The sequence below is a fragment of the Dermacentor andersoni genome, chromosome 10 (genome assembly GCF_023375885.2).
Source record: "Dermacentor andersoni chromosome 10, qqDerAnde1_hic_scaffold, whole genome shotgun sequence".
In the NCBI taxonomy this organism is placed as follows: Eukaryota; Metazoa; Arthropoda; class Arachnida; order Ixodida; family Ixodidae; genus Dermacentor; species Dermacentor andersoni.
This window is the reverse complement of record NC_092823.1, coordinates 137,965,665-137,975,819: the sequence shown is the minus strand read 5'-3', so window position 1 is coordinate 137,975,819 and position 10,155 is coordinate 137,965,665.

Sequence of the window (10,155 nt, the reverse complement as noted above, 5' to 3'; positions counted from 1 at the left end):
TCGGCGTCGCGAAGTGCGAGAGCGATCGCTGCTGCTTCTGCTGCTGCGCTGCATGTGGCGCGGATGGAGGCAGAGACTACTAGGTTCCCCTGATTCACAACGGCGAGTGTGTATTTGGGCCCGCAACGTGGCGACGAGGGATACGGGCTAGCGTCCGTGTAGTATGTATCTGGGTCTCTGAAGCAGCGTTTGTGCAACATGCAGGCCCGCGCTGCTCTTCTCTCTTGATTGTGGGTGGGGTGCATGTTCTCGGGGATAGGGTCTACTACAATGTTCTCTCTAATGTGGTTAGTCAAGAGTTGTGTTTCTTCTTTGCAGTACTGAGGTGTCAGCGGGTACCCTAGCCGTTGAAGAAGGTGTCTTCCCTGTTGAGTCTTGTTGAGGCGCTACCTCTGCGCTATGAGCGTGGCACTTGCTAGCTCCTCAAAGGTGTTGTATACACCTAGCGCTAGTAATTTCTTTGTGCTTGTGCTTGACGGTAGCTGTAAAGCCGTTTTGTACGCCATTCTTATGAGAGTTTCCATGCGCTCTGTCTCGCTTTTGCGCTTGACTTGATACGGGAGTGCGTACGTGACACGGCTGCTGACGAGGGCTTGTACCAGTCTTAAGATATCGTCCTCTGTGAAACTATCTTTGCTGCGCGCTACTCTCTGGCGATGAGTGATGCGGTGCTTCTTATAACGTGATTTAATTTCTCTGAGGCTACCTTTATGCCGTTGTTCTCCTGGACGTGCATACCTAGTAAACGTGCGGTCGAGACGCGCTTTATAGGTTGTCCGGCAATCTCGAGATCTATTGGCGGGGCTCGACGTTCCTTAGTTTGCTTGGGCCTGATTTGAAGGTACTCCGACTTGTGTGGGGCACACCTCAGTCCTGCTGTGGTTAGGTATGACTCAATGTGTCCGATAGCTGTGAGTAATGTGTTTTCTCTGTCGCCGTATGAACCCTTGGTTGCCCATAGGGTGATATCGTCGGCATAGAAGGCACATCCGAGTTTTGGGATGTTTTCCAGTTGTAAAGCAAGTTTTCTAAGTCCGATGTTGAAGAGGAAAGGAGATATTATTGATCCTTGCGGAGTACCCTTCTGCGGTAGATCATATATGTCTGATTGTAGGCCTGCTATGCCGATGCGGGCTTTGCGGTGGCTGAGAAAAACCACGGTATAATGGTATACTCGCTCTCCGCATCCTATGGCGGCGAGGCCATCTAGGATGGTTTCGTGTGCTATATTATCAAATGCTTTTTCCACGTCAAGGGCTAGGAGTATGTCATTGTTGCTGCCCGGTTGTGGGTTGAGGACCTCTGCCTTGAGCAGGAGGAAGACATCCTGTGCTGACATGCCTTTCCGAAATCCGTACGTGCAATTAGGGTGTAGTCCATGTTCTTCCATGTGTTGTTCTATTCGAGTGAGTAAAATTCGTTCAAGAAGCTTGCCCAGGCAAGACGTGAGCGAGATCGGTCGTAATTGATCGAGCCTGCGCGGTTTTCCCGGTTTGGGTATAAGGACTATGTGAGCTGTAGTCCATTCCTCGGATAATGTTCCGCGCGGTGTCCATATTTCTTCGTTCAGCTGCTTTGTAAAGACTCGCAGGGTTTCATCACTTAAGTTTCTTAAGATGGCGTTAGTGATCCCGTCGGGACCCGGTGCCGTGTTTTTCTTGAAGCTCTGTGCTGCCGCGTATACCTCCGCATACGTGATGGGTGCATCAAGTATCTCGTTTAGAGGTCCTGGATATTGAGGGTATGGTTTGGATGCCCGGTCCGGATTCCCGTGTATGTTTGCTGTAGTTCCTGTAAGAGTTCATCCTGGGTTCCCGGATATTCGCCAACGAGTTTTTGCAGGGTTGTGTTTGTTTCTGTTTTCGTATTTGAAGGATCGATGATGCTGCGGAGTATGTTCCATGTCTTTTTGGTGCTCAGCGTGCCTTTAAGCGAATCGCAGAACGTGCGCCAATTGTCCCTGTGAACCTTCAGGGCATAATTGCTGGCCTGTTTTGTGACGTTTGATATCCTAAGTTTAAGTTTGCGATTTAGCTTCTGTTTGCGCCATCTTTTTGTGAGGCCTCTGCATGCTTCCCATAAGTGTATCAGATGGTTGTCGATTGCCGGCGTGTCGGTATCGGTTCGGTACACTTTAGTGTTGGCGTCATATAGTTCTTTGATGCGTTGGGCCCACTCCTTGATAGTAGTCAACCGGCCTTGATGTTCCGGGAAGGGCGGACTTGTATCCAAATCGAGCTGTTGCCTCTCCCTAAACTTAGGCCAATTTGTAATTTTGGCTTTCCCTAGGGGTCGGCGTAGTTTGGCCGAGGCACTGGCGATTTCGATAATGTAGTGGTCACTACCCAGCGAGTCGTCTAGGACCCTCCAGCTTGTTCCCACGGTATCGTTGGTGATGGTGAGATCAGGGGTCGTGTCCCTGCTGGCGCTGTTTCCTATTCGAGTAGGCGTACCTGGTACAGTAATTAGAGTGTATTCGTGGCGCTTGCCTTGCCTTAAGTTGGTGCCATTCATCTGCATGGCCTGTCTGTGCAGGAAGGTGTTTGCACCTCAAGGAGGGCAAACAGCAGGGCATCCACATGTTGACACTTCTGGCTCAAACTGTCTTGAAGAATGGAAATGCGTGCACTCACATAAATATCCTTTCAAATAGTTAAGTCGACTGCACCAGCAATGCAACGAAAGAAGGAGGTTAGATGGCGATAGCAAGACACACGGTGTGGCCACGCAATCATAACACCAAAATCAAGCGTCACTATTGCCGCTACAACTCAGAAAAAAAAGAGAGAAAAGAATGTGCAGATTTTACACAAAATACGAACAAGTAGTGCATCCGCCCTGATATTCTTGTGAGCTGACGGAATGAGAAAAAGCTTTAGCTGGGCACCCTCCTTTAGCTAGTTAGCATAGCGTTTCTGTTGCACCATACTGCTTCGTTCCCGCATAAAGTGAGTGTGTTTAAGTGGCTTTGTTTTTACGCGATGACCAAAATAAGAAAACACTGGTTTCAGCTTCAATTTTTCTAAACAAAAATGCCGCTTAGGAATGCGCAACGTGATCTAGAGCGTTGTTTGGTGAAATGGACGCATTGATAACACAGCACTTGCATTGTTGATAAACTAGAACGGCTATTCACCCTGGCACGCAGTCGCAGCGAGCTTGAACGACGCTTGTTGTCTCGGCCTTTTTAAGAGTGACGAGCTGCCTGTAATGACCAGGCTTCAAGGAGCAGAGGCATATGTTCTTTAGGAGGACCACCTCGCCAACGGATGGAGACCGGTGGAGAGTACATTCGATACGTCGAATGTATATTTATTCTTTGAAAAGTCAACCTTTGTGCTGCTGGTGGTTCGACGAAACTAAATGGGCTTCCAAGACGCATTCGCTCAGTTCGGACACATAGGCCAGGTCAGAAGTCCATTCACCGCCGGTGTCGTAAAACGACCGAAATTCGTTTAACGAGCATATCTCGAACACTGCGGTTGAGCGGCTCAATGCGCTATACAACGAAGAAACAAAGCGGAAAGCTTGTTACACGTGTTTGAACCTGGTACTTCTAGGACACGTGCGCGAAGATACGAGAAGAAACGCTAGCGACAGAACAGCACGCGCGGCAAACACACTGGCTGAACTGGATAGGAAGCGCCGCCTCGAGCCTCGGTTGCGATTTCGGTGGTCGCCCCTCGAGGCGCTCTACAGGCCTGAAAATGACCCTGTGCCATCGGTGAAAACTTGTTCCTTCGCCAGGCCCTCCCTGACCATACCAGTGGAATCGTCGCGTCCTTGCTTTGCTCGGCCGCCCCGCTAGCTGGGTCCACCTTAGACGAATCCGGCTGTTTGCCCATATACAGAGGCACGGTCTCCAGCGACTCCTTGACCTTCACATGGCTGCTGGAAACAATCTCATACCGGCAAGGAACGCTTTCCAGAGTGGCCCATGTTTGTAGACCGGCGACGGCCTGACTCTCCGCATGCTCTACCTCTGAGGGTTTGTCGCACTTTGCTTGCTCAATATTCATTCACGCGACCTTAACCGCAATTTGTCGCTCAGTTGCCTCTAGAGAAGAAACTCTCTCTTTGTCCCTTTAACTCTTCCGCTCGCTCTGAACCAGAACACCAAAACGCCAGAATAAAGCTCTCTCAGCTGTATCGCAATTCTGGTATTTGTCATCAGAAAGGCGAGACAAGACGTCGGACACGTTACGGGGAGACACGTTATACAGCTCGGAGGGCCAATTTTCACGGTCAAGCTTCAAGACATTGTTGTATTGAAGTGAATGATGAGGCGTGAACAGCACCCGTGACGGTTACATGTCTTCAGGTGAAGCATCATTTGCTCCGAGAGATCACCAGGCCCACCACGGGTCAGCTCTCGTCCAAGCGGGCGCTTGTTTCGCCCGTCAGTTTTGGTTACGCTGATTTAGTATGGTGCTTAAACGTCAATCGCAACAGGTCATAAAACACAAACCCTATCGTAGTGATGAAAGGGTTCACAATGGAGTGTAGCATTAAAATATGAAACCTCAATATATATGATGTCGGAAAACTCAACCAATACTTTTTCATAAATACGGGCACATGATATGTAAGCATTCCTGATAAGAAAAAGAAAGAATCACACAAATGGTAATTACTAGTAAGCAAACAGTTGAAGAAAGCGAACATTTTATCTGATATTCGAGAATCGACAGCGTGTCATGGGAAGGTTGCACGACTGCCTGTAGTCGAGGTATTTGAGGTGACCGCATGGCAATTGAGCGTGTGGTCGTGTGACTCCCAGTGCAATTAAAAATTATGGGGTTTTACGTGCCAAAACCACTTTCTGATTATGAGGCACGCCGTAGTGGAGGAATCCGGAAAATTCGACCACCTGGGGTTCTTTAACGTGCACCTAAATCTAAGCACATGGGTGTTCTCGCATTTCGCCCCCATCGAAATGCGGCCGCCGTGGCCGGGATTCGATCCCGCGACTTCGTGCTCAGCAGCCCAACACCATAGCCACTGAGCAACCACGGCGGGTCCCAGGCTAATAAAAACGAATGCCTATATTGAACATAAAATAGCGCGCTTTTCTAATCTACTTGGAATCCTACGACAGCTCTGATACGCTCACCACGTTATCGTATTCTCGCTACCAGCTCGTTTTGATCTCCGCAGGGACGACAGACAATGGCAACTTTGCGTTTGACGATGCTGCAAGGAAAAGCGCAGGTCAAAATGGCAACGTGATAGTGTTGAAAGGTCAGCATTTTGTGAGCAAATAGGTCGCTTTGATAAAGTTAGGCAGTGCATCAGCCAAGGTTCTCTTGCAGACATTTCGGGGAGACACACGAAGTGGCGAAATATACGACGATGATAATAAAGCTCCCGTGCCATAGCAGCCCGCAACGATAGTTCGGAACACGGCGAGAGCCTGCGTACTGCCAGGGAAGAACAGGGCCCAGCATGACTTGCGCGGTTGGCACGAAGGGGGGCAACAGCAGACAACGTCGTTGGAGAGCAGCGCCTACGTGAGCAAGTGAAAACTCACCAGATCAGGGCCACCTCATGGCATGTGCCAGGCGCGGAACAGCGATAGCAGCACCACGCCGTCCCCAGACTCCGAGAAGCAGGGCGTATGAGTCCATTGGGCCCCAACGCGAGGGGAGGGGAGTAGCTGGCAGCGCTGTTAGGGAGTTCGCAAGCATGCGTAGAGGATAAATGTTCGCCGCAGCTTGTGCTACGGAGTGCAGGAAAATGTTCGCTTGACGTCGAAACGTTGTTTTGACGTAAAAACGAATGCTTTCAGCTAATCACGGATAAGCCCAGTTTCCTATGAAGACGGGAGAAAAGCTATCATCATCATCATCATCATCATCATCATCATCATCATCATCATCATCGTCATCATTAACCTATTTTATGTCCACGGCAGGACGAAAGCATCTCCCTGCGATATCTGATTACCCCTGTCTTGCGCCAACCGATTTCAACTAGCGCTCGCGAATTTCCTAATTTCATCGCCCTCCTAGTTTTTGGCCGTCCTCCACTGCGCTTTCCTTCTCTTGGCAACCATTGTGTAACCCTAATGGTTCACTGGTTATGTAACCGGAGAACGCGAGAAAAGTATTATTATTATTATGCCAAAAGAAGTCGATTGCCCCAGTATAGGAAGACCTTCTTTCTATAATTTTAACTTCAAGAAAAAAATGTTCAATGCACGTGTTGCAATCTACGTGAAGCGAAGCTTTCGTGAAATGATTAACTATATGTTATAAAAATAAACGTGGTGCGTACAATTACATTTGCCGTCATCCTATGTAAACGTGTAATCGGATCACTTTAATGTTTAAGCATCGCTCAGTTGATAACATCAATGTAACGCAATATTTCTGTTTATGCGCTAAATCGTTCCAGAACTGTGTCGAAATGCCAAACAGCGCAACTCATGCGAACGCACACTGTAAGAGGTCGAGAACATTCGTAATCTCGCAACCTTTATTAAAGGTGTACATTTCACCCCCCTAGAATAACTTGTAAACTTGTAAAATCTTTCCAAACTTTTAAGCGTGACGCTACCAGTGACCCGTATATATCGCAACTTTTAATAACGACGCCCAGTAATTTTTAAAGGATACCACACAGGTCCTGTGGAAGGGGTTACTTAGTAACTTCTTGCAGTGTAGCGTTAAGTAAACATGCACATTATCTTTTAGTGTGCTTCACATCCGAAATATCATAGAAAGCTTATATGTAGTAAAAATATACAATCTTATATCCGGTAACCTGCAAGCAATGCACTGAGGTCACATGAGAAGAAAGGTATAGCGATGTAGTGATGTCACGGTGACGAAGACGATGTTTGATGTTTTTTTCGAGGCAACAATGGCCAGGAGAAGTGAATGCAGAGAGAAGTACGGCACTAAAGACAGTGGTAACGTTCACTATTGTTCGCGCATTTAAATGCTACACCGGAAACCGAGGCAGCCGTACGTGCTTCCGTGCGCTGGTGCTCACGCGTGTGCGTGCTTTATTTGCCAACACGGCCGCAGCCGCGATCGGCAAAGTCTGTGAGGATTCGCAAAGGAACGAAATAACGTTCGCACTCAATGGCACGGCACGGGAGGATGTGAAGGCAACTCGAATGAACGACGATGGACCAAAGGACAGCTATTTTACAAATGTTTCGCATCAGAAATTGTCGCGCAATCGTGCATGAATTACGACGAAGTACACACTCTGAAGCAAACTAAAAACCCCACATTGGCGTTTCATGCTACGTAGCCAGAAGCCAGCATAAATAATAAAATTTGCTACAGAAAGAAGTTATCCCGTTCCCATCTGATAAAAATTTGTGGTATTGCTGGTGATTGCTGTTAGACCACTAGAGGATGCTGGACAACGACAAAAAAATGGATTCTCTGAGTGCCGACCCTATAGCGCACAGGTTTACTCAGATAGTGTTGCCACGGCTCAGCGGCTTCCTGCGTTGTTTCTTTCGCTCGGAATCTTCAACTGCACTCCGTCTCAGTGTCACTGTCTCATTTCGCAGGCATAAAAGAAAGGTCCCCTAGTGAGAAGAGGAACTCGCCCCCTTGCTGTACTTCTTTTGCGCTTAATTGCTTTACTGCAAGTCGAAATTGTTTGCTTTTCAGCTGCCTCTCAGCGACATCTTGCAAATGAGAGGGATAATTCGCAACTCGGTGACAGGACGGCTTTTGTCTCACCACATTCCATTTGCCCCGTTCCCCGCCTGCCAGTCTCCCGTTTCTAAAAAGACTTCCAAAGTACCGTTTCTTCATTTACTTTTCGTTTCGTCGTCCAGCATCTTGCCGTGCAAGCAATGCAGCTGGAATTCCCGCAGTTTGGAGTTCCCGACCATTCACTGTTCTTTTCCCGCCGCCTTGAGAATTCCAGCATCGCTTTTGTGGCCAAGGATCCGATTTTGCTGCGGAATGCAGCGTATGCGAAAATCTCTGGTGGAATGTTTCGTTATTTTGCCGTGTCTCTTACAGTGGTGTTTTAGGTTGCTTTTTCCTGGTGGAAAAAACGTGGCTTTCCAGTGACATCACTAATAGCGAACTTGCACTTGACCAATCTTTTTTTAATATTTCGAAAGGACCTGGAAGGCTTCCGAGGAGGCAGAGTTATTATAGTCATTAAAGATGACTGTCAACCGTCTCTAGTGATAATCGACTCTCCTATTGAAATAGTGTGGACCTCTGCACGTATTAGGCATGCGCAATGTGTCATTGGTGCATGCTATCGTCCACCTGATGGCCGTTTGGAATTTGTTCATTCTTTAAATGATGCTTGATGACGTAGTGAAGACGTAGATGCGCATGCTATCGTTCACCTGATTGTCGTTTGGAATTTGTTCATTTTTTCAATAATGCTTTACAACAGGTCATATCCCAGTTCCCAAAATGCATATTGACATTAGAGGGTGACTCAAATTACCCAGATATCGAGTGGTCGACTTCGTCCTTAAAGGAAAATAGCAACAGATCCGAGTGTCTTCATTTTCTACAAACTTGGCATTTTCGTTATTTAACTCAAGTCGTGCGCGAGCAACTCGGGGTGACCACGTACTAGATATTATTTTAACAAAACATCCAGACGTTGGTGCGACACATGTACTAGAACCATTAAGTGATCACAGGGTAGTGCAATGTTCCTTTGCATTGAAACCTGCCGAGAAATATGCAGCGAAAAAATGCATTCTCAACTACGCACATGCTGACACTGGCAGAATGATTGGTATGTTAGCCTCATATACAGCCGACTTTGCCAAAAAGTTTCAAAATAGAACGGTAAATGATAACTGGAGCTTGTTCCGCGATAGACTCAAGGAAGTTGAACCTACATGTACACCAAAAAATATCATCAGCTCAAGGCAGAACGATCCGTGGTTTAACCGCGAAGTGAAGAAGTGCATAAAAAAGAAAAAGGGTGTTCAGAAAAGCTGCCCGAACAAATGCTCCAGAAGACTGGCAAAATTACAAAACCATAGCGCGCCATGCAGAAACTACTATTCTCGAAGCTAAAGACAAGTTTTTTTAATTGCACCTTTCCTAATATGATAAAAACTGATCCGAAAAAGTTTTGGCAAGTAGTGAACCCAAAACTAAATCACACTGTTCCCTTACGAATTTCCGAAAGTGGAGCAGTGCTTAACAGAAGAGATAGCACAGAGCTATTTAGCAGATGCTTCTCTGCAGTTTTTACTAATGAACTGCCGCTTGATAACACTCACATACTTGAACAACCTTCTATTCAATTCCTTTTTTCATCCATCATAACATCGGAACATGGTGTCTCTCGCGCAATTCACAGGCTTCTTCATAAAACCAGCCCACTTCCTGACGGTATAAGTGCTAAACTTATAAAATTAACCTCGGACTACTCTTCCGTTTTGTTATCTCTAATATTTCAGCAGTCACTAGATACGGGGTGCTTACCGGTAGATTGGAAATCAGCATTAGTAATACCGGTATTTAAATCTGGTGACACAGCAGACCCTAATAATTACAGACCTGTGTCACTGACATCTATTTGTTGCAAATTACTGGAACACATCCTATACTCCCACATTATAGTCTTTCTTAAAGATAATAACCTGCTCCTCAATAACCAACGTGGCTTTCGCCAAAATGGCTCATGTCAGACGCAACTATATGAACTTGTAACAGATATTCACATTTCTTTGCACAAATTGATTAGTACAGACGCTATTTGTATTGATCTTTCCAAAGCTTTCGACCGGGTACCTGATAATCGACTAAAACTGAAAGTGAGAAACGTACAGCGTGACTACGACACGACGCGATGGATTGAGGAATTCCTAACGAACAGATTTGAAGTAATCAGTCTAAACTTTTCTAACCGCACTCACGTCAAATCGGGAGTTCCTCAAGGGTCCGTCCTTGGTCCACTGCAATTTTTAATATTGTAACGTAGATTGAAGACGGAGTCTTACAAAATAGATGTTTCTCTTTAATAGTGGGCCAGAAGAAGAGCGTGCAGCTTATGCACTTCATCGTCTTTCGTGGCGCCGACCTTTGCGCGCGCCGTCCTGCGGTGCGGAAGCCCCACATCTTTGTGCCAATTGCCCCCCATGCGACAAGCGACCATCTCGGTCGCGTAAAAAAGCTCTTGCAGCGACATAAGAAATGG